The sequence below is a fragment of the Manacus vitellinus genome, unplaced genomic scaffold (assembly GCF_001715985.3).
Source record: "Manacus vitellinus isolate BGI_N305 unplaced genomic scaffold, ASM171598v3 scaffold_3_pilon, whole genome shotgun sequence".
Lineage (NCBI taxonomy): Eukaryota > Metazoa > Chordata > Aves > Passeriformes > Pipridae > Manacus > Manacus vitellinus.
The window spans coordinates 43,653,134-43,678,850 of record NW_021940535.1 but is presented as its reverse complement, the minus strand read 5'-3'; positions in this window follow the sequence as shown (position 1 = coordinate 43,678,850).

Sequence of the window (25,717 nt, the reverse complement as noted above, 5' to 3'; positions counted from 1 at the left end):
ATTTACTTCAGAATAATGATCCCACAGCCTGACTCTCCTGCTTGTAGCAGTAAGAGGACATTTACAATTATGTTACCCTTCTCCAATGAGTGTCCTAAGAATTCTAGTGAGTTATTTACTCTCTGGCTAAAGTAAAATTTGAATATTTTATACAGATTGGAATAGCTCCCACAGCAAGGAAAACAGTTTTCCTGTTGTGGTAAAAGGGATGTGAGTCCGCATATTTTAGCCAGAGTTGCTGGTGAATCTTAATCTTCTAGTGCCAGAATTTTTGCCTGCTTGAAATAAATGAGATAATAAACACTATCTGGATATATTCTCCAAGTGGTGCTGGCCCTAACTGATTTACCAGTTAATTCAACTAGAACTTAAAAATACTTTGTGAATAGCCAAAAAATAATCTTTTTCAACAAATAAAAATTTATTGAAAAATTTAAATCATTTCACCAATATGTGAATTAACTCTGTCAAGAAAAATTATCATTAAAATAGTTATCATCAGTAAAATATACTCTCCATCACTTCAAGAGTTTTTTAATACTAATGTTATGATTGTGAACGGTTGAACTGAGGCCTGTGGTATGTGATTTATTTTTTATTATTTTCCACAATATTTCAGATTTTTTTGCCTTTGACAACATCACTAAATTGTATTTTTCTTTTCCTGGAGGCCTCATTTATTTTATCTCAAACCTTACTTAGCTGAAAGAAATCATGAGCTTAACTCAGAGAAACATTACCTACAGATCAACAACAAATATATGTTTTTCTATTCTAGGATAACCCATTTTCGAGCAGTCTGTTGGTTCACTCAGTTTATTGCTTGTAATCTGATGCCAGACCTCATAAGTTAGAATGCATACATGTATTCATCACAGTTTATACCACATTTTTGCTTAAAGAGAGTTGAGAAATAACGTATTTTTTTTAGTGATTAGCATGTCATGGCTCTGAAGGACTATTGGTTTGAAATGTGATTGTTTTCTGAGTCAGAAAAAGACGGGAAAGGGAAATGTAGGAGTATGTCAACCACAGTTTTCATTAGGCAAATCAGCAGAAGTTATCTGAAGTATTGTTCTGTCCCACATATTTTCTCTTATATTCTCCATAATTTTCTTCATAACTTTTGTTACTTAATCTTAGTTTGAAAAATATTTAGATATTGCTATTATATTCTTATTCCAATGTTTCTAGGTGTGGTATTTCATTTGACTTTGAGTGGCACAGTTGTGAGTTTGCTGCGTTTTCTGCTTTTCTTCTCTTAGTACTTTTTTAATTACTCTCATTATAACAGGTATATACGACGTATCAGTCGACACTGTTTGGCATGTGTTCTCACCTGTCATACCTGCTGTGGTGCTAGCAAAAACTCCTAAAATTCTTCATTGCAGATGTGAATAATCATCAGTTTTCCTATAGGTGTCCATATCATTTTTAGTTTCTCTATTCTTTTTATTTCTGTATTTCAATAAAATGTATTATTAGGTAAAAAGGGTAATATTTTTCTTCTGCACATTTGTCATTAATTTTTAATATTTTATTATATTTTTTGCACAAAGAAATGTCTCAATGAAGGATATTGTCTGATTCTATAAAGATGATTTTATAAAATGCTGCTTAATGTTCTATGATAAAATACACAAATGTATAAATCCATTTAAGTCTTGATTAAAATTTTAGCTTACTGTGTGTCCAAAATAATATATAACTTCTGTAGTATTATAAAAAAAATCTAAAATAAACTCTACACTCTTTTGTCTGTGATGAGGTCTATTTCCATTATGTTTCCTTTCATTAATACATTGAAATCAAACTTTATTGAGAGATTTAATCTTTCTCCTTTTTTTTATTTTGAAGAAATAAATTTTTCATGAGTTTCTACCATAAGTTGATAATTTTCATAAATCAAAATAAGCTGCAGAAATGCGAATTCAAATACCAAGAACTACCTTACGTGATTTGGAACTGCAAGAATGCATCTGGAACCCACAGGGTCATTCTCATCCACTGCTGAAGTTCTGACCTGGATTTCAGATGATGTATGGAAGAATGTTTTGGAAAAACATTATAGTGAAATATGTTTCATACTCAGTCCCTTTTCAGTGCAATGTGATTGGTTTTGTGCATTTATTTCAAGAGATGTTTTTAATATTTCCATCAGACAAATATGTAAATGTATATAGTTATTTTGCGACATAAGGTATATTCCAGCCATTGCTTAATAATAGAATTAAGATTGCACGTGCTAATTTAAATTTTAATTTAACTTCTAACCTGTGACAGTCAATATCACTTGCTGAAAAACAAGGCACCTTTTTTTCTCAGAAAGAACTTCTATGATTAATTTCTATATTTAATAGTTATTTTAAGAATAAGATTATAATGAATGTATTCAGGGTAGTCAAAATATCATTGAAATTAAGAAATTATGATGAGAACATTCAATAAAATAATCATCACATGATTAACTATAATAATAGCAATAGTAGTAGTAATGAAATATAATTTGATAACAGAGTACACCAAAGGAAAATATAGTCCTAAAAATGAAAAGTTTTCTCTCTCTCCTTTGCTTTTATAGGTCATATATTCCATTTAAGCAATATAATAGCATGATTAGTCATATGTTTTTTGGATGATACTGTAAGTCTTTAGATACAAGCACAGGATGATTACCAATGTAGTAATTTGTATTTTCACATGGGAAAAATGTAGTATCTATTATTAGATTTATTGTGACATCCAGTGATGAAATTCTTACCTCATTAAAATAAGTAGACTATTTGCTAGTTACTGCAGTAGAACCACAGTTTCAACCCACAACCTCAGTTCATAATTCAGTATGTCTCCACTGAGTTCATTGATTCCAAGCCAAAACACACAAGCTAAAGTTCCCAGGCACTATTTTTGAAATATCTTCCAAAAGCAAGAGATAATATCATCCAAATATCACACAGAAGGTTAGTTTCTTTTATTTTTCACAAGACTATGACATGACTTTCTAAGGCATGTATCATCCACGCAGATGCATATAGAGGATATCCTTGAGCTGTCCTTGGTAAATTAACTATGTTATCCTATGTTTCACCTGTTCAAACTGTTTTAGAAAGATTGGACCTGACTGGTTCATGGAATCTCATCCAGGAAAACACAAGGGATGGAGAAAACAGTGTTTGCACCAGGCTAGTGGTCCTTGTCCATGTCAGCCTGAATTGAGCACTGTTTCCTAACTCAGATATTTGGGTACACTTCATTGTAGAAGCTATTCTTCACATGAAAACTAATACTAAAACTCTGGTTGGTGTCTATTACAGAGGAGCCAGGATTATAATTTTAAGTGGTTTGGCTGAATTCCAATGTAAATAGCTTCATTCTACCCACATAAGAAATTCTACTGTAACTTCATGAATGGTATTTTGGGTCCTGCATTAGAAGTGTTCTGGGCAATAGCTGGGCTTTGGTGAATTGTTGTATTAGTTCTCATTGCAGACAGAAGGTACTGCAGATGTGTACATACTGAAGGACAAATATAAAGCTATCAAGTTCCCTCATTTAAATATTTTTTTGCTTTTGTTTTTGTTTAAGCCTCTCCTCACTTCTCCCACTTTTTAACTTCCTGATGAACTCTTGCTGGCAACTGCTGCGCTTTACTTCCAGCTGGCAGATCAAACAAACACCCTCTTTGAGAGCTGATGCTAATGCACAAGCAGACCAGAACATGTGTAATGCTATGCAGCAACCCAGCCAGCTTCTCTTTGCTCTTCTCTCTGCTCTCCCAGATGCTTATTGAAACTGCATTCCTGGGGAAGACTGGACAGATAATCCAACCTTGAACTTCTCACATGGCAACAGTCTCTAACATTTTGTGCCAAATCATCTATTATGTTCTCAGTGAGCGTGTAGTTTTCCAGCTTTGCTGATCTATTTCAGCATGAGTTTAGAAAACAATATTGTTCTCTTCATCTCCCAATTGCTCTCTAACTTAGTGGATAAAAATTTGTTTTATAAGATGCTTGTTTTGTATGGAGTAAAAGCTGACAAGTCATACCAATCAAAATCCTTAACTAGCTCAAGCAATCTGCTTAAAAGAAACTCTTATCTTCCATGTAATATGCTTTCTGTTGAGGCCTTCCTGGACAGCAAAATTGAGCTAACTCGCCCTTGACAACAGCAAAATAAGTTTTCGGTCTCTTCATGGAGCAGACACTGCCATTGTTGCCAGCTGTTATGGATGCTGGGTTGGAAAGGTTACACTCAGGGTCAGTCCACTTGATGGCTACAGTTGTAAGAAATGTGCTTCATCAAATTCCATAGCAGGGTTAGCTCGTTTCAACAGGACCTGTGCTTCACTCATGCTGCAGGACAAAAGTAAAGTTTCCTGGGCAACGGTTAACATATATCCAGAGTTTAAAGTAAATTATCTGTCCACCAAATGAACTGGATCTTGTTGAAATGCAATCATGTCATCTAAGTAATACTATTGTAATGTGACTTTTTACAAGCCTATTAGCTATGCATTCTACTGAGTTATAGAAATATGAGCTCAAATACAATAAATTTCAGAGGCCATCCAATCATCATATCCATCCAGTAAAGTACACTTTTTAATGTACATTTAACAAAATAATGATTTGAACAGCTGACTATTCCATTTTAATCAGACAAACTGATGTGTCCATATATCTCACAAATAAGAAAAGGCTGTGGTTGAGATGAGTAAATGTACATGTCTTCAAGAGGAGTGATTTTTTCTGGATGCTATTCCTCTCTGGGATGCTCACGGACCAGCCATATGACCTCTTGTACATTGTTTCCTCTGCCGCATTTTGCTGGCTTCATATGTTTTAATTTCAGAGCTAATGTTTTTCAACATTAGCTCTTTTTATTGGAAGTAGTGAAGCACTAATGAACCAGTGTTCAAGCCAAGAGACAATGAAACATAGTTTTGTTTTATCTTTGCAAAGGCAATTCTATAGACCAAATGAGTGATTTACTAGTACCGTGACATGTCCTATTAATGGAAAAGTTGTTTTTTAAACAATAAATGGTAAAATACTGACCACTGTGTAATTAGCAACAGACCTTTACAAGGTTCTTTTCTGATCTGATTGACAATATGTACTTTAAAATATGTTTGTTAGATACATTTTAGGAGAAAAACTGATTTATCTTTCTAATTCTAAAAGAGAGTCATTGGTTCCAGTGTTATGTCACTCAATAGTTATGGATTCAAGGAAACCATGATACATGGCCTAATCAAAGAGTTTTTATTTGACAACTGCTAACAGGACAGGTGTGCCCTTGGCCTTTCCTGTTTTTTATGAGCTTGTTTCATTCCTTTTTTACCCCAGTGTCTGTTACTCACCAAGTGCCCATTAATCATGTCTCCTGTCCTGCACAAACTGCAGTGCAGATCTAGGCAGCTGCTACAAGGTAAGTACTCTGTGAGTGGACATGAACCCAGCAGGCTGAAAGGGTCAGACATCCAAACTGAAAAGGGCTCTCAGATGCCAGAAATTACTTAGGAAGAAAGAAAAAAAAAAGGGTATGTGAAGACAGGGTTATCAAATACAGGAACTGTGACCACCAACCACTTCTCCAATAAAAGTTTCATGGTTTACAACCTATTTGAAAACCTACATGGAGAAGCATTAGAGTGACATTATGACAGGACAGCTAAAGCTTGCAAAAATTTCTCAGCACCTCTGGAAGCTGCACAAGAGAGTCATTCTTTAGTGACACCAATCACTCCAGACAGAACATGATGCTAATGCAGATACTCTGTTTCAGGTTTTTAAGCTAGTTTGGAATGGTTTCAGCTCCAGCTAACACAGTTATCTATGTGTTGACATATCCACAATAGCCTCCTCAGGAAAGGAGTCTCAGTACTATGAATCAATACATTACATTGATCAAAAGTAAAATAAAACAACAAAGCACAGAAATGTGGAACAAATATTTAAAATAAGAGTACTGTAGGGAACCATTTCCACTCTACGCAGACCTTTGAGTGATTGCGTTCAAAAGCTCTGTAACAGATGAAACTGGCAAAAATAAAAGGAAAAACATGGGTTGGCAGGAGGAGACAAGCTATTAATATCTTTCAGTAAAATATGCTGGGAGAAAGGACATATTTTCTCTCTGAAGTTTTGGTGTACTGAAGAATAGCACTTGGACAGCCACTTGAGTACAGGAACTGATGTTTTGCTCCCTGTTTCCTCACTTCAACAGGAGAAAAGGCCAGCCAACTGAGCTCAGTAATGGAATGTAAAAAGGACTTACTTACCACATAATAAGTAAAAAAATGAAAAAAATTATAGTGAGTTGACTTTTAGCATGGGAGTATGAAACATATAAGCAAAAGGTTTGCTACAAGTCTTGCTTAAATTTTCATTTTATGTTTTCATGATGCGTGTGTAGTAAAAGTGTGGGAGTGACAGGACATCACGTCCTTTCCCTTCTGTTATGGTTTAACTTTACACTATCTATCAGCTGGCTTAATAGAGGTAATATTTATGGGATGACATTAGAGGATACAGTTAGGGTTCTGATATATTAGGTTTTGAAACTTCCAGAGACCAGTGATGGGACATATCTACGAACAAAATGATTGTCCTTGAATCTTTTGTGAACATCTTCATAGGAGACTGCAAAAACGCACTGCACATTCTTTCCTTGAAAAACAAAGTGCTAGACTAATGCTTTTGCATGTAGATAGACTTAAATTTTTCCAAGAGACTTTAAGGTTTCATTCCTTATTTGTCCAAGTGACACTCTTTCTTCCTCTGATGTACCTGTACTAACCAACTTATACAGATTGATTGTTCTTCTTATTAACACCCATTTATTTGGTAATAGTCTTTCCAAATCATTTGAGATCATGCTACTGGAGAGTGAGTCAGTCTATCCTGACAATGCTCCTTAATAACAGTAGATGAGATTTCTCAATATAATCGAGGTGACCCAAAAAGCAATGTACAGAAGATTTACTATTTTGTCAGGCAAATAGTAGAAGATTGGCTCTTTCTCTGTGTTTGTTTCTGCTTCCTTCATTATCTATAGTAAAATATCCATTGACTTCCAAGACACAGAATTAATTGTAACCTGCTAATCACACTGCATCCGACCCTGGGGGATTTTGCCATTGCCTTTCTTTTACCAGTATACTGCATAGAAGTTAAAGATGGGGAGTGGAAGCCTCAACAAGTCAAATCCTGACCTCTGAATATACTACCAGGAATACTTAAAAAAACTGTTCTCACTTGGAAAATACTGATACATTAAAATAAATTATTTTTTTTTGCGGGGGGGGGGGCAAAATACAATTTGGTTTGTTTATTTTATTTTAAGGTTTTCAGATCTTGAAAGGAATTTCTGATCACAGCAAAGGCTGAAAAATCTGGAGTTACCTTATAGTCAAATTACCTAACGGTCACTAAGGAAAGTAGAAGCAAGATTGAGCCTGCACTGCAGTTTAAGAACCTTCCTGTTCACCACCCTTTGAGCTGTTTCAGTATGAGTTACTCACTATTTGAACATTCCCAGCTTCATGCTGACAGTGTAAGGTAAAATATATTCATTATGAAAGTTTTGACATATCTAAATATTTTTCTTTATGGCTTTTGTTCTTGTATCATTTTCCTGATTTGAATAAGCACATTTATTAATCATATGGTTTGTATGCAATTTGAAAATTTCAAATAGTACAAGAAAATCTATTTGCAAACATCATGGAGGCATCAGATGATGTCAGACAAAGAAGTCTCCCACCTTTTGAAGTGGGAGTTCCTCCTTGTTTTTTTTTCTTCATCATTTTTTTTCTTATAATTTTATTTTTTTCATTGGATAGCACAGATTACCTATAAAATGGGAAAAAAATTATGATTCTAAAATTTTATCATTCTTTAAAAAGTGGTGCTTTTTAAAGATTAAAAATTAAACTCCAAATTCTAAATGATTTACACAGCTCAGAGTTTCATCACTCCCACTTCTATTTTTGGTGTTACGGTACCTCAGTATAAAGGAGTGGTTGATGTTATTAGCAAAGTACTAAATAGCTTAGGCCACATGAATTTTTGGTTGGAGTAGATAGAGTTAAATGTCTTTTATCAACCACATACATGCTTTTGAGAAATTCTGGGAGCGCATGAAAGACAGCAGGCACTTAGAGGAGAAAGAGCCAGAAGAAATGCTACCCCACATGCATCTTTATACGTGAAAAAGATTAAATTGTATCCAAATCAGGCATCCACAAAAGCAGAAGAAAAATTAGGAAGCATGCAAAATAGAGCAGAAAATGATTGTTAAAAGGTTATAGTCTTTTAAAACTGACAAGGTTCTTTGGCCAGCTTACACACACCAGGAGTGCTGAAGGAAGTGGGGGATGAAACTGGCAAAGCATTAGCAGCATTTTCACAAGTTCACTCAATTTTTATTCACTTCAAGAGCCAGAGACAGATCTGAAGACTGCGAAAATGGGTCACACCGTTTCTTTACTTCAAAAAGGTGAAGAATAGGAAGAGATACATACATGATAAAGTTGATTCAGTCTTTTTGATAATGTTGTAGGAAGAGAGTGAAAAATGAAGGCTTGAAAAAATCCAGAGATACAAAGTATAGCAAAGGGTAAAGTGTCACTCTGTTTGTTCAGCACTATTCAATTAAGGCCATCTCATATCTCTCCAGACGAAAGCATTTGTCCATGCCTAAGTGTATTCATGTTGTTTGAGATGATATTATTGTGGTAGGCAGGGAACATCAAAGAAGAATAATCAGTACACACCTTGTTAATTTCTCCACTCCACAATTACATATAACTTAGAAGATCCTTTGAGAGCATCCCACTTCAGAGTCCTGGATAGACAGGCACAAAACATGAGATCCCTTTCTGTAGTTCCAATTCCTTCATCACATTCAAAGAGGCTAAACCTTTAAAAAAGAATTCACAATATAAAAGATAAAAATAGGCATTCCAATATGCTATATCAGGATGTGATTTTTTTTTACTTTCACAGTGAACTGTAGCTTAGATCTGTTTAACACTCTCAACTATAAAAGACACAATTTACCTGCAGTCATGAGAAGCTGTACCAAAAATTTTGTGTGTAAACTCAACTTTGTTGTTGTTACTACAGAAAGTGGGCATTCTATTCCCGTTATATGAACATCATGATTCCCTGAAGAACTGACAAGATTATGGTTTGCCTAATTCTTGACTAGCTGCAAGTTTTGTCAGTTTTTCTGAACAGTTTAAATACTGGGAGTATACAGAGGCAGTGATAATGGTCAATACAAACCACTTGAAATATGTCAGTTAAATGCTTATTAGCAAGGTTTATGTAAGTAAAACATTTGTGTACTTTCCTTTTAAGGCCTGTTGCAGAAAATGTGCTTTCCTCTTATATGTTCTTAAATTCAGTCCCACCATGCCTGTTTGCTCTGACATTGTTCAGATCTGAGGAATTGCTGCTTGATGGCTGCATGGTAAGGCCATGCATGGTGGATCTTTTAAAATGGTGCTTATTTTCAAGAAGAGTTCAGGAATGGGAGTTCTACACAATCATTGTACCCTAAACTACAGATATACCTGTTTTAAGTGTACATTTATCTACTACCAAAATACAAGCCCAGAGAATAGTAAATAAAAGATGTTGTATTGCTGCATATTAGACACCAATTAAACTGATATGCCAGCATAGCATTTTTTCTTGTTCCTCTCTCAAAATATTTTTTCTATGGCATCAGAGCTTGCTTCAAGTGACAAACTGCTGCAGCAGCATAGCTGGTGTGGCCATATGGCATGTGGTCAATAGAACACAGTTGTAGAAATGCCAAAAATGGAAGCACTCTACTCTTCCCAAGCATGTTTCTTCCTGAAATTTGTCTGTCTGTAATAAATACTAAATTGCAGCTGAACAGAAAAATCTGGTTGTGGAATCAGTATTAAACAAATCCTTATTAAAAGCATTAGATTCTACTTTTAAGATAAAATTAGTGTGTCATATCCTCTTACTCATAGGCAAGAAAATTCACCAGATACCACATACAGCTGTTTCTTAACTGTTGTTAAGAAACACGTGTGTTAAGAACACATTTTTGGGGGGTCAGTATTTGGCTCTCTTTACATTTTTTCTACATTAAAATTTGTACCCTGTAAGGATAAAGCACAGAAAAAAATATTTCATGATCAAAATATATAAGAAATATTTGTGGGTTTAGTTCCAGCTTTTAACAGCTCCTAAAACTATTTCTGAAACTAGTCAATTAACTGTTATTTGGCATCAGAAATTTATATTAATTATAAACTTTAGTCCAGTTCACAAGCACATATTGCAGAGTTTTCATATGGTCAAACTAGAAGACATGCATCCTAATTTCAGAGAGCAAAGTAAGGGGGAACTTCATAGGTAAGAAACTTCAGTGGTTCACCAAGAGACTCAGGAGTTACAGGAGGTGTGTCACTCTCCCTCTCATACCTGGGGATTCAGATTACTCAGTAGGAGTTCTGTGACTCTGATGAACTTTTTGTTTAAATGTTTTTTGTGAAATACATGCACTTCGAGATGTTTGTGCTACCACCCTTGTTACAGACTGCTCTTAATTTCTGACTTTCAAAAAAAACAAAAGAAACTCACATACTCTTAGTCAGAAGTAATAATGTCCTTCATGAAAGAATGTGGAATAACCAGGATTATGCAAATAATCACATTACATAAAGTCCTCTCCTAGTATCATGAAAATAGAAACATGACCTGATAGGTTGTGCAGTCTGCTTCATCTAACATTTCTGATTTCCTATTCAAGTGGACAGAATGGTAATGTCCTGCATTTAAACAACCACTTTAAAATGAAAGCTAATGATGTGGTTTGGGGTTGTCTTCTGACACTCCTCTGACACCAGTTGCCATCGAACCTAACTTGAGGCACCTCAAAATTTGATAGCTGTGCAAGGTAGGCCTCTATCCTTGTTATGTAGTCCATGGAGATAGGCACTTCCAAAGTGATTCACACAACTTGGGAGGGAAGTTTTTCCCTTGGATGTGGCATAGGATGATAATGAGTCACCAGCCTGAGGTTCTTATATCACTCACTGGAAGTTTCCCCAGTATCTACTAAGGGATCAGCCAACTGGTCTAAACCAAGAGCACCCAGTTTAGATGCATTAATGAAATGAACTTTACCCATGAAATAATGAATGTAATTTAACAGGTAGAGGTTTTGAAACAAATGGCTACTTTCTATAACAATTTTTTTTTCTCATTGCTTATTTAACCAGATGGGTTCTGAAACTGCAATATGTCTTAATGTAGTAACAGTATTCTTAATGAAGTTAATGGGATTGTGGTAACTGAGGAAAAATGCAATAGTTTGAAATAATTATTTTAATTATCTTTAAATCCTTGTTTAGCATTGGAGGTAACCATAACTGTTATAGTATCTGTTTAGAAGTAAGTAAATTCCATAAAGGTAAACTAAAAACTGCAAAACAAGTGATTTCCTGTAGGAATTGTAAATCCTCTCAGAAAACCTGAGGGAGATATATTTGCTTACAGACATGAAAAGTCTTTTTACATTTTAACCTCAAAAAAAAAAAGTCAAAGACAAAGAAAAAGAAGCACCATTCACAGCTAAGATGTCAGTAATTTTTATCTGTTCTTTCCTGAAGGCTGTGGCATTTTTAACTCTAATTTTTATCCAGGAATTACTCAGAAGGGCTGAGAAATCCTTTTAAAACTGTAGCATGCTTTACATATATTTACAGTGATGGTTTTAGTCACTAATTATCTCCTTTGATTTTAAAGAAATGTCTCTATATTAATTCATTAGCCCACTACAAGTATTTTTACCATAGAGACACTGCTACTTTGCCAATGCAAGTATCATCTTTATGTGTAAGCATCTTTATTTAAAAGAAGTTCTTGGAAATTACCTATCTGCTCTCAAAACTATTATTTTTTAATGACATACCCATAAAAGGCAGAAGAAATAGTAGCAGCAGTGATCTTAGATTTCACGTGGAAGAGTCAATCTCTTATTTCCTCCGGGACTAAATGGAAGCAAGACTGGAGGGTTTTGCTGAATATTATACAGTACAAGACTTTTACAAGTACAAACCCAGTTTAGAATACTCATAATATTCCCATCTCTTCTAGTTAGGATTAGATTTCCTTTTCCTTTTTTCTTCCCTTCCCCTCAGAAATATTTTCTTCTTTTGGAGAACCTTAAAACCTCTAGATAAATCCATTACTGCAAAATGAAGACCAGCTGTTAATATTTTATGAGGCTGGTGAATATCTCTTACCACTTTGGCAAGACAAAATAAAAATGCATGTTTATGGTATAATAATTAGCAACTTTGGAGATGATTCAAAGGCAGACGTAGTGAAGTCTTGACTAGAGATGTCAAAAACAAGGAAAAGAGATTTTACTTTTCAAGACTGACATGAAGCCATAGTTGTCACATATGAGATCTATGAATATTTAATGCAGTGTGGAAATTAATTTTTAATATACTCAAGTCCTATATGACACAAGTACTTGGCACATTTCTTTCAAAATGGAAAAATAAAAATGTTTAACTACATTCTGTGAGTTTGACCTTGAAACCTTTACATTTTGCAGTTCTGAAAGAATGTCAAACTCTATTCTACAGCATTACCATTATAATTTCAGAAATTACTCACGTAAATCTACATTCCAAAAAAAAAAAAAAAAGCAATGTGTCTTTCAAAGCTGTTGTGATACTTGGAATCCATCCATGTATTGACCGTTGACCAGGAAGAATTTATTACAGAAGATTTCTTAAAAGGACAAACACAAGCAACAAGATTGCACACAGTTTGATTCTCTATTGTTTCTTTCTTAAAATCATGTACAATATATATTTTTGATTAAATCAGACATCTAATGTTGAATAATTTATTATAAAAACAATGTGACAACAATGAGACTAAAAAGCATCTACAATTATAAACTTCTGAAGTTGGAGCAGAGGTAGCCCAAGACATTCTTGATAAATAAGATTTAAAGAGAGCATTGTGAGTTTTAAAGCCTTGGTTACCTTTTTCAACACAGTACCAGCTTAGTTTATCCAGAAGGCTCTTTGCTGGTCTGCTTTTATAACTGGTCAGCAAATTCATTATTTCACTGCATGCAAGGCCCATTATTTCACATACATAAAAAGTGCATATTACATGAACTTGTTGTTTGATTAAATTACCATTTGTTTTGCTAGCAAATGGCTGAGGATTGGCTTCTGTCAAGGCAAGGGCAGATAGCACAGTTGGCTCAATCTTTTTCAACCCTGCTTTGGTGGAAACTGTTCAACGTAGATGAAATGAATTTGGTTCTCTTTCCTTGCCCACTGAAAATTATACAAAACATTGGCAAGCCCAATTAATGTCTGAATTTGTCATGAAACCTCAAATGAGCCAATATCTTTTCTTTCTGCAATTTTAATAAAAATATGCTAATTTAAATCTCCAGTATATAAAGTAGCACTTCAACACTCCGGCCTTATTTCACCAAGCAGAAATCTGATTAGCTTTAACATTCTACATGCATGTTAGAGAATGGGAATATGCTTCTCATTTTAAATGTTTTATTTAATGAAATCATGTATTGTTGATACTTTGTACAGCATTAAGGTAAATATTTACAAGAAGCTTTGTAAGTATCTTTTTCGCTTATATCTAGTATTAAAAGTCACATGACTTTTATTCTGTATTTTAATTAATAACTTAATTTTATTGCTGAATATGAACAATTATGCAAAATTTTAAAGACGCTTGCAATGCTTTTAAAACCAAGATAAAGATAAAATATGATTCATAAGAAGAGGCTAAATATGTATTTTATTTTATTTACCTTGTGCTTTTTTTCTTTTATATGAATGTTATTGCCTTGTCCTAAGAAAAAGAAGAAGGATTTTTTTTTACACTAATTGTATATGATTTTTTATTGTACTGAACAATTTATTGAACTATTAAGAAACGATATTTTAAAAATTAAGTTCCTAGACACAATTCTGAAATATAGGCAAAAGTTCATCACGGAGCTGCCATCCTTGGAGATATTCGAAAGCCACCTGGAAATGGTCCTAGGCAACTGGCTCAAGGTGTCTCTGCCTGAGCAGTCAGATTGGACTAGATGGCCTGCACAGGTCCCTTCCAACCTCAATCATCCTCTGATTCAGTGACCTGTAGGGATGTAAGGATTACAGTAAACACTGAGCCCAACTCTATGGCTTTGTTAAGAAGAGATAAATTTGCATTTCCATTACTTATGCCATTTCATTCACATGCCATAGGGAAAAATTTTGACCTTATTCTGCCAATCATCCAGGTGTCTAGATGGGAGCTTTGAGCTTTGGACTGTGGAGTAAGTGCAGTAACGTTCTTGGAGTGTTCTTGGATATACTGGGTTTTTTAGGTACACTGGAAGAGTGAGACTTATTTAACCAAAGTGTGATGTCCACAACAGGAAGGCTGGATTCCCACTCAGGGTACATTGTCACGTTTATACTGCATGTCTTCTCTTATTGATAGACAGACAGGATTATTCCTCTTATATCTGTGTAAAATCCATTTATTTAGTATTGTAAAATTAGTTTTTGTAAAGGACTGATTTTCACTTGCAGACTTTTTCACTGTAAATGCTGCAGACATAAATTAGAAATCTTTTTCTTTAAGTATTTTGCAGGACACTCTCTTGGGAAATGGGAGACCTAAGCAGTAAATCTCATCTCATTCTTGTGGTTAGCTGCGTCCTGTGAGCCTGTCTGCTGAACTGGGGGTGCATATTTTTTACTGTTCTTTAATGAACAATAAAGCTATTTCTGGAGAGCAGCAAACAGCACCTTGGAACTAAAATGTATGTGCAAGTTCTTTAATTTATTCATGTTTCCAAAAAGAAAAGGGATGTGTGATAATTTAGTTGGTTTCAGAAGGCTTTTTACATTGCCAGTAAGGATCAGATCCTTGAACTAAAGCAACTTTCTGTCCATTCAAAGTCTGCAAATATAAAAAGCAGGAACTCTGTGGGTGGACTGGTGCCAGTATTCTCACAATGGTGCAAATTGCTTTGTCAGTATCAGTCTGACTGCACTGGGTGACTTCTGCCGGAGTTTAACACAAAAAGCTTCCTGAGCCAGGAAGATAGACCAGTCTATGAAAGCTTGAATCAACATTTTGGTGGCTTCATGTTACTGGTTTGCTTTTGTGTTACTATGCATCTGCTTTACTCATTTCCCAATTCCCGACTTAGTTTTTTTTAAATCCTTTCTGATCACATTACATACAATTAAATTACTTCATTGAACAAATCATGTTCATAAATTTGTCTTATTGATTGTCCAGAACACAGTGCTTCAAGAACCCAGTGTGCTGCATGGCTCCTGTACAGTTCTGCAAGACAATAAAATGATTTATTCTAATGGATGACCTATTTATGATGGAAAAACAAATCTAATTTCAATTACTGCTCTAATTAGGATGACTCATGAAAACTGGAACTTTTGTTTTAGTATAGGTCAAAAAACAATGAAGAATGATTATATTCATTATGCAGACTCCTTCTATCTGTTATTTACCAGTATAAATAATACATTTCAGTTTGTGTTTTTGTTGATAATAAATTTTTGAGACAGAAAGGATCTGTAAACTGCTTTTGTTATTCTTTTAGAGATGCCTGCAAAAGGACATCAATATTTTGACTGATAATAATATATGATATAGACATTCACAGTGAAAGCAAAAGATTATCTGCTACAGCAGGTTTCTGTTTATTAGAAGGATTTTTCAGTGGAGTAAAGACCAAAGAAGAAGCAGCAGGGTCAGCACTGCTGGAGTAGGAAATGTTGACTGTCTGCTCTGTCATTATCTCTGATCTCCAGAAAAGCCACACTGGGACATGTGGGCCATCAGCAAGTGGTGGCAGTAGTACAACAGAGCAAGTGTTGCTCCTAGAAACAGTAATTATGTGCCCACTCCTTTCACATGGAAGAGACAGAAGTGCAGCTCCCCAAGGACGTGTCTCTGCCTCTGTCTGATATTTCAGCCCATTTATCCTTCTCTGTGAAACTTCTAGCTCTAGGTAGGTCCTGGTCTATGATCCTTGGTTGCGTAAAATTCTTGATGTTCTGAAAAGCAGAAAGAGCTTTATAAGCTTGAACTGCTGTCATCATTTAAGATCCTAGTGAAAGCAGCACCTTTCATGAAATAGGGTCAGTTCTTGTCAGCACGAATTGCATGAATGCCCAGGGTGGCTCTTGATATCTCTGTGTCCTAATGACAGGTGTTAAGAACAAATGTCACAAAACAGTTCAACGTACAAAATCCATCAGTTCTGTAGCCTCTGATAATATGTTAGTATAAATATTATGGTTATTGCTTTATTTTGCAGTAAATATTCAAGGGTCCTTGGGGATTTTGAGTGGTTATTTTGTAGACAAGCAAACTTCAGAGGTAGATGGTGTGTATTTCCATCACAAGTCATTGACAAATATATTTTTTCTTAATAAAGGATGAATGACATGAGGCCATATTTTTCTGCTCAGAGAAGTTTCTAAAGGCCTCTGAGGGGCTGATGAGCATTTCTTGCTCTCTATACTGGTTTGGAGAAAAGAAATATCTAGAAAAGTATTTTTGGTTCCTCCTACTGTGGTAAAAATTTATGGACAAAACATTTCAGAATAAGTGAATTCCCTAGAGGAAACTTATGTATATTGAAGGGTTGAAGAATGAGGAGAAAATCTTTGAAAAGTGATACCTCCCAGCACTTAATGAAAGTGATGCAAATCAACTCAACCCTTAATTCAGCACTGTGTCTGGAAGCCTTAAATAAAGACCTGTTTTCCAAGTTAAAGGGAATAAATAAAACCTTTAAGTAGTAAAGCAACAGGAAAAACACATCAAAGTCAACTGGCACATCCTTTTCAAAAACAGCCTTGCAAATGTGCTGCTCAAGTCAGTGAGGTGGGAGAAAAAAAAAGAGCAAATGTACTTTCTTTTGTCCAGTTTTTTTTAGGTCAGCTATCATAAAAATGCTTGGAAGCCAGACCTTTGCTCAGTAGGAAATATAAGTAAGTAAATGTGCACTTCTTTAATGCTAAATATTGAAAATTTTTACATAGAACACACATCTAAGCAAGAGATTTTGCATATAATTGCATGATAGTCAGAAGAAAAATTCCAATTCCAGAAATCCCAGTGAGTGTGCAGTACTTCAGTCGGCAAACAAACATGAAACAGGCCTTTCAGACAAGTTAAGAAATGAGTTTCCTCAAAGACCGATGTTCTGAGTTTTGAAATATTGTTTCTTTAATTTTCCTAATTGATTAGTTCTGTTTGGTGAGGGTTTTTTTAGAGAAGAATAGAAGTAAAGGACTGAAACAGCATAAGAAATTAATTTCTAATACATTTCCAGTATTTAGCAATAAGTTATTTTGTAGAGTTTCCCAGTTTCTAAGCCACAGGAGTATGAATCTCTTGGGACAACTAATTTGAAACAGAGCTTTCTGAGACATTATTTGAAAACCCATCAAAGGCAGTTGGAGTCTGTCCAGTAATATTAGTGGGAAAAATTCCTAATTATTCCAGGGAGATCAGAATTTGGCAGAAGCTACCAAAGGAGTGGAATTAAGCATAAAAAAGAATTATATCCTACAAGCAAACTATAGTAATGTATACCAGAATTTAAAGACCATTTCTTTCCCAAAGGGGCTTCTTGCCTATGCTTGTGTCACCACAGATTTCTAGTAGTTTCCCCTCCAAGTGCACTATCCCAGGATTGTTTACTATCTAAGATTAAAAGTGACTGCACTGAACCCATTTCAATGTCTATAGAGGATAAGTACATTTACCAAAAGTATAAAATAATAGCAGAAATAAAGTGCTATTGATATTTTTTTAGGAAAAAAATTGAAAACTTCTATATCTGGTCTCTAGAATCACAATTAAACTGCAGTTATTTTCATAATGAACATGACCTGTGATCCAGTAGTTCATAACAATGAAACCTCATTTTTTTTAACACACACAAAATTCCATTTGATGCTGCCAGGGCAGTTGCATTTCTTTAAATGAACTCGAGAATGAGTGTGCATTTCTAAGATTAGGGTTGTCTACAGGGAAGTTTGTTTTCAAATAAATATATTTTCATTTTCATACTTCCAATATACTCAGATAGTAACCTCTATATTGGCCTTACCTCTTACAAATCCATGGTAAATAATTAGCATGAATGGTTAACAAGAGCCAAGCTATAGGCAATTTGGCATTCAATTAAGGGTTTCTGTGTTGAAGAAATATTCCTGTCTTATTGGAAACTTTTAATTTCTGTTCAACTCTGAAAAACCATTCAACCCTTGGTCAGTTGGAGATTTAGTTTTAACCCTTGTAGAATATTATTTGTTTGTCTGCTCCATTTATTTTCTGGTCTCCAAATGACTGAGTCACCGTAAGTACTTAACTGGTGCTGATGCCTTTTACAATTGTTAAAACATTCTTCCTCCTATTGCTGGACCTGTTCATCCTGAGCACTGACTCATCCTGAGAATCTTTTTTTTTGCTCTTTTAGAGACATGTTAACATACAGTTTTTATATACTTTTTTTTTTTCTTTTTACAATCATTCTTTCAGAAATACAACAATACTCTCACATCAGTTCAGTTTTGAAGGACTATAAAAGTATAATTTCAAGAGATATTTGTCTGAAGTATGTATATATGAATGTGTGGGAATTAATTCACCAATGTATTTTTTTACTATTAGTCTGGAACTGTAAAACTGTGTAAAATTTTAGTAGAAAATTGACACTCACCAAAAAGAGATGAAAAATATCCTTGTGTTGTGACTAATCGTTTTGCTTTCACATTTCACAGTTAAACCTCTGCCCCCACTTTAACCAGGACTGATCATTGTCAGGTATAGTTGTCATAGTCTCTGCCCCTGACATCTACTGTGCACTGCCACTTCTCCGGCTGCATAAATACTGAAGAAATGAAAGTGCAACACAACAGAAGAAGATAGACTGTCTGGGGCTTTTGATCACTGAAGCATAGGGACAGTTTTCCAGAAAACTGATTTCAGAAGTTTGTCTTTTAGTTTTTCCTCCTTCCACCCTACTTACCTAGAGGTTGCCATTGGAACTGAGGAAAATGTTTACTGCCAGATATGCAAAATGAAGCTGTTAGACTGAAAGATAGTTAATACACTGCAAAAAGCTGTTAAATGAAACTTAAATGAGAGAGCCTGTCTGTTTTATTGGCCACTCCCTTCAATGTTAAGACACAGGCCGAGTTCTCTTGAAGTCGACTTTTTCAACTAGTTAATGGATATTTATCATTGTCTTCAAAATTTTTCATTCTGAACAAGTTTTATTTGTATCTAAAATAGAGATGTTGGCTGGGTAATTATGTAATGTCTTCATCAAATCATAATTGCAGCAACAAATGAGGCAATAATTACATTAAACTGAAATTTTGTACAGTATTTCCCATTCATGTGTAACCTATACTACATACAACAGAAGTTGGGTATGGTGATGAGTGTCATTTATCTACAATAATTTAAAGGAAAAAAGACATCGTGGAAAGACAGATTACTTCTTACAGACATAGCCAGAACTATGTCCTTACACAATCCTCCCTAAATTCTCGCAACTTGAATATAGTTGCTCTTTACACACATATGGCCCCTGTACTGTTTAGACAATGTGGATTCAGAGGAAAGGCAGGATGAATCCTCTCCATTTCTGTCAATGTGCTGTTGGAGCACGCTGTTCATCTTCCAGTGAACACCTGAGTCTAAAGTAACAAAGAGGGTAGAAAAGTGATTTTGTCCTCATTATCTTGTTCATTATACATTCATGTGCTGATGGAGATATATGTGATCTTAACAAAAAGACTTATTGCCTGTTTATGTATTTTTATATAATTTTAATTGTTTACTATTGCCCCAAGGAATTGATTTCAGCCAGTATGAATAATATTTTTCAATATCCAAATTTTTGTCATCAGGACTGGTTAAACTAATCCTCTGAAATTTTTTGCCACTCTTTTTCCTCTCTGCAAATTTTTCATTATTTTTCCCTTTTATTTTCTTCCTCCTTCCTTTTTTTTTTATTTTTTTGGCCTTTAGTTCTACTCTGGTTTCATGAATTTAGACAATTTTCTTGGGCATGTCCTATTTCTTAGTACTTTCCACACATTTATTACAACCGAAAGCATTTAAAAGTCATTATAACTACAGTGACCAAAGTTAGTAAGTTAGTTTAAAAATCATGCATAGTTTCCAGCATTATCACATTTGTATTCCTTTAATTTACTTCTTGGTTTCTCAGCTTGTATCATTATGCTTAGATCATATTTTCCAACTTTTCCCTCCTATGTTAACGTCAGTTTCAAATTCCTTATATTCAGACAAGTCTATGTGGTATTTAAAAAACTTACATACTTCCCAATAGAATGAGAGCTATTAATACACTGTCAGAGTTCTGATTTATAGGCAAAAACCATTTTCCCCTGTTCATGTGTTGCATAAAAAGTGTCCAAGAAACAGAGTCAAGTGGACTTTAGTTCTTCTCCAAGCTTGTTCTCAGTCTTGTTATTCACTTTGCCTAGTAGTCAGAGTTCTTTGTGGAAAATGTTTGGTGATGCTTTAAATAAAACTTGTCCTGGAAAAGATCTCAAAGGTCATCTATGTTAACCCCTTCTCTCAGGCAAGGCCAACATTTCTGTGACATATTTGCCTAACCTTTTCTTAAAACTGTCCTTTATATGATAAACTAGATAATATGTTCCAGTAGCTAACTCACAGTTAGTTTCTCTTTACCTTGTGTTCAGTTTATCTCTTTCTCTTCAATTTCTGTTTATCTTTCAACTTTTCATGTGTCAGGACTCTTTCTTCAGAAATGGCAACTGCAATTCCTTCTTCTTTACTTCAGGTCAGTTTTTGTAGAAGTTTGACATTCCATACCATTCCTCTGAACTTTCTTTGATTCTTATCTTCGAATGCAGTTCTCTGTACTGGACAAAATGCTTCAGATGAAGCTTCCTCAATGTTTTGTAAAGAGACACCATTACCTGTGGATCATACTTCTGTTTACACATGCCTGTTGATACTTGCCTGTTATTGCACAAGCAATAACAAGCAGTAACAAGCAAAAACCCCTCTGACTGTGGTCTCTTATATCCCTAGGTTATTTCATGCACAAATGCAGTCTAAATCAGTTGTCACCTAGCTTTTGATCTTTGCATTCTTCTTTACAGAACTGCAACCTATTTAATCTTTTCAAAGCAGTTCTCCAATCAGTTGCTACAAATCCAATTCAGTACATTGTAGTCACACTAAATCTTTTGAGTGTCATCTGTAATTTAAATCAGCAGATTTTTTATTCTGTTATCATAGTAATGAGCGAAACAGAGCAGTACCCAATGATTACCACGGAACAAGTCCACAAAAATGAGCCAACATTAGGTATTCTTTAAGTACAATCTTCTGTCTGGTTTTGCCTATATCTGATCATAGATCCAAGTCACGAAATTCTTAGCCTCATTTTGAGAAGATCATACAGGACATTTTAAGAACTTTCCTCTGGCTGAGACACATATATCAGTTGATATATGAAAGAATCTTAAAAGTTTATTCTTGTTTATTCTTGAGAATCAGTGTTGACTCTTTCACATTTCTTATTATTTTCTAGGATAACTGCTTACAAATAATTTTAGTACTTTACCTAGTATTTTTCTGTAAATGAAAACAAAATGAATGGTCTACAATAGCAGAGATTGTCATCTTCTTTCTCTTTGAAAGGGACATGTTATAATATGGACTCTCATAAAAATACTTTAGTCGCTTGTGTGCAGTACCCCAATCAGGAGTCTTGGCAAATTGGACACCTCTTTGAAAGAGTGCAGAGAGACAGACAACTTTCATATATTTGGATTAAAAACTAAATAGGTATAGACAGCTGATTAATATAATCACTAAATGTTTAAAGTTAGGGACTAAAAAAACTTAGTTTTATGTATGCAAACCCCATCTATTCTCCATAACTTCTCAGTTCTTCATTAATATTTTGGAGGTTTTTTGGGTTATTTCTCTAATTGATCCCAAATGAATTTCACCAGACTCAGTTGATCTAAAGTGACATTTATCTGTTCTACCTTAATTTTTTTACCCCTTATTTTTATCATGTTAAAATCAACTGAAACCATCAAAAATTTTACCGAAGCGTGATGTAAAAATGGCACTAAACACTACCTTCTCCTTCTTCATATTATCATCCATTGAGAGCTTTCACTATTGAGCAGTAAATGAGGTCTGTTTTGTCATCTTTACTACAGTATGCTCATTCTTTCTCATTATACTTTATAGACTTTTCTAGTTCTATAATATTTTCTGATTTGGTTTTTGTCCCTAGAGGTTTTCTCCTCCAGTTATCTGAAGTCATTTGACCTACTTTCCTATACGCTTCCTTCAATATTTGTGATCACTGAAAAGCTGATGACGTAGAAAATTAAAAATTTAAATATTTTTCAGCTTTTCTCCGCATTACAGTGGTGGATGCTTGTATACTATTAATATAATTTCCTTCAGGAGTTGCCTTAATTATAATAATACTGGAATGCCATCAACAAAATATCAAATTAAATAAAAGTTGCTTAAAAGATGAGATTTTGATTGTGGTAATGTGTACCCTATGGAAAGCTGTAAAAATAACAGAAAAAAACCCCACAAACAATGTATAGTAAAACTCCAGAGCATCAAGGATTTATTTCAGCAAGGTTGCTTCCAGGCAAACTCAAACTTTTCACCATGAGTGGCTTCTATATATACTTAATAAATATTTAATTCCTACTGTTCAGTCTGTTCAATCCATCCCTTGATAATGAAACAGTTGTTTTTGAAAGCTCATCTATTTATATCCACCTGCTTCACATACACGAGCAGACTGCTTGATACAGAGAGCTTGGAGAGACATAAATAGAGATGTGCATTAATCTCATTTTAACTTTACATTCGGTATTACTAGAGTAACTCTAAATCTAAAGATATGTTAGTACAAAACCAGTGCATTTGAAATGTAAATCAGACATGATTTGTCTGATTGATTGATCAGACATCAGAAATCAGACGTAGTTACGTCGCTGACGTGTTTGTTCATCATGTTGAATTTCCTCACAAATAGAGCATTAGGAATACAATATGCAAACTTTTAGAGAACAGTCAATAACAACATTTAGTATAGCTCACTAAAAAATGCCTTTGGCATAAGGTTTTGGTACTGCTTTAAGATTTTCTATGTCCTCTAAAGGAGCCCAGGTGGTTAAGGATGCTATCATTTTTCTTAAGCTGTTTCTTTGTGTATGACTTCAGACATAAAATATTACTAGGTACAAGGTATTATGTAATCCTTTGTCCTTCTTATATTACATGATCAAAGACAGTATGAAACCAGTAATAAGAGTAACATAAGCTCTGCTTTATTTCACTTAAGTAGAGAAAATGTCTTTAAAAATGTGTCTGGTTTCAGTGTCTGAGGAAGGTTGAGGTCAGTGTTTCTAACTATCTTGGTTTACAAGAACAAAGAATTCTCCTCACTTGTTCTGCAATTATCATCTGGACCTTGACATTCAACATGAAGCAAAGAGTTTCCACTCAGAAATACATTTCTAGAACTGTGTTTGACATATTTTCAAGTTTTTAAAAAGAAGATATAAATCTATCCATCTGTCTAAAGTCTTAAGCTCTATGGTGATAGACATTTTCCAGACATTTGCAATCCTTTGGCCTGTGTTAAGTAGAAAATCAGATCATAGTGGTTTCTCTTAACCTTAACATTTATTAACATAGTTTAAAAATTAGAAGTAATAATGACAAAGATTATGGTCAGACCTTTTCCATGGAGTGGAGTTGGAATACAGCACTGTGGAAAAAAAAGAAATGTAAATTCAAGTTCACTGAAGCTCTGCAGAGCAGCATAATTTATCCCAGGTGTAAGCCACTAGTGAATGCAAGTGGGCAAAAAATGAGATTTGCACACCATTGTTACCTTTAGAAGGAAAACTAGGAAATGCTTTATTGTTATTTAAGCGGAAAAATAAACATAATTAACCATATTGAAATAAGCACAATGAAGTATAACAGGGCCTAGAACAGGCCTGAAAGAATGTGAGGATCTAAGTAGGCTCAGGCGTATGAAGGATCATCCCAGCTACCTTCTCAAAGAGTGGACTACTTCCCCAAGAAAAGCAGCAAGAGCACCTGCTGCAGATTTAGGCAGCACAACACCTCTCATGACCAGAAACATGACTTTTCCACTCCAGGAAGAACAGGGATATCCGAGCCCTAACTTGTCAGAGCATCAGGAGGAAGAGGAGTTCAAACCTCTACACCAACTGTCCCTTCCCCTAACCAGCATTCAGAGGTGTTTGGGGCTTGTGTGACACTTGCCAGAAGTATCTGATTCTCTCTGGGTGCCATGTGTGGGGTGTCCTTTACCCAACTTTATCTGTGTGTTGTGGAGAGGTCTATTCTGGTTGTCTAGCTCCCTCTATAGTCAATTTAGACAGAGATGTTGCCAAAGGGTGGGTGGCTTATCCTTCCTCATGTTAGGACATCTGGGGCTAGTGGATGAATCTCACTGGGCCTGGTTATTCCTGACTGAAGGGGAACCCTGCATCTTCAAATAAATCCCTAACTTTTAGATGACTTAAAGTATGTGAAACACCTTTTAGCCAAAACTTGCATATTCTAACAGGAGCTATTAATCCAATCATTGCAATATCTGAGTTGAACATTCCCAGCTACACACTCTGAACCTCACTTTGTCTCTTCTTAACCCTACAGCACCAGTTAAATGTGTCATAGTAACACCTTACCAACATGCACCTAAGTTGTCGTTTTGACTTGGATGACAAAACTTTAAAATGGATTCTTTTACTAGATTTGTATTCAGCAAGTATCAACTTCTTAGTTTGTGAATCCACATACTTTCATAAGCTCAGATTTGCTCCAGCATCCTTTGAAAATATGGTCAAGTGACCCACTTTCCCTGAGGACGTGTGTCATGTACTCAAACCTCCATGCTTACACACATTCTCAAGAAATGTAGCTGTAAATTCAATTCCAGTAAGCAGATTTGCCTTTCACTTTCAGCACATTCCCTTTATTAGGCTACATACATTCCAGACTTGATTTAAATGACAACAAACAAATTAAAAAACTTCATTTCTTAAGATTTGCTTTCCATCCTGCGCTGCACACAGAATGCCACATAGGAAAAAAGTGTGTGAGTTTTGCCTTCTTATGAACCCATCTGAAAGCAGAACCACAAATGTTTATTTATAAACCCAGAGGAAAATTTATTCTGGAACCTGAGTTCGAATGTGTTGCTCTGAAGTTAAGTGCAAAATTAATTGTATTAGGGACTTCAGGTTAGCTAAACAGGGTGTGTTTTTTTCTTGTTTATTTCTGTGTATGAGTGAGAAGGGGGTTACTATATATGGGATTTCTTGGTTATTTTTGATACAAAACAGAGTATGGAAAAGCCAAAAGTATTATTTTCTTTCATGCCCATGGGATCAAGGCCACAAAACCAACAAAATAGTGAGGTCCAGATCCAAGAATTTATTTAGAAAAATATAGCTGGCTTTGATGTCTAAATAGTTTAAATACCCAACCTTCTGAAAGATCTTAGGATGTTGCTGTAAGAG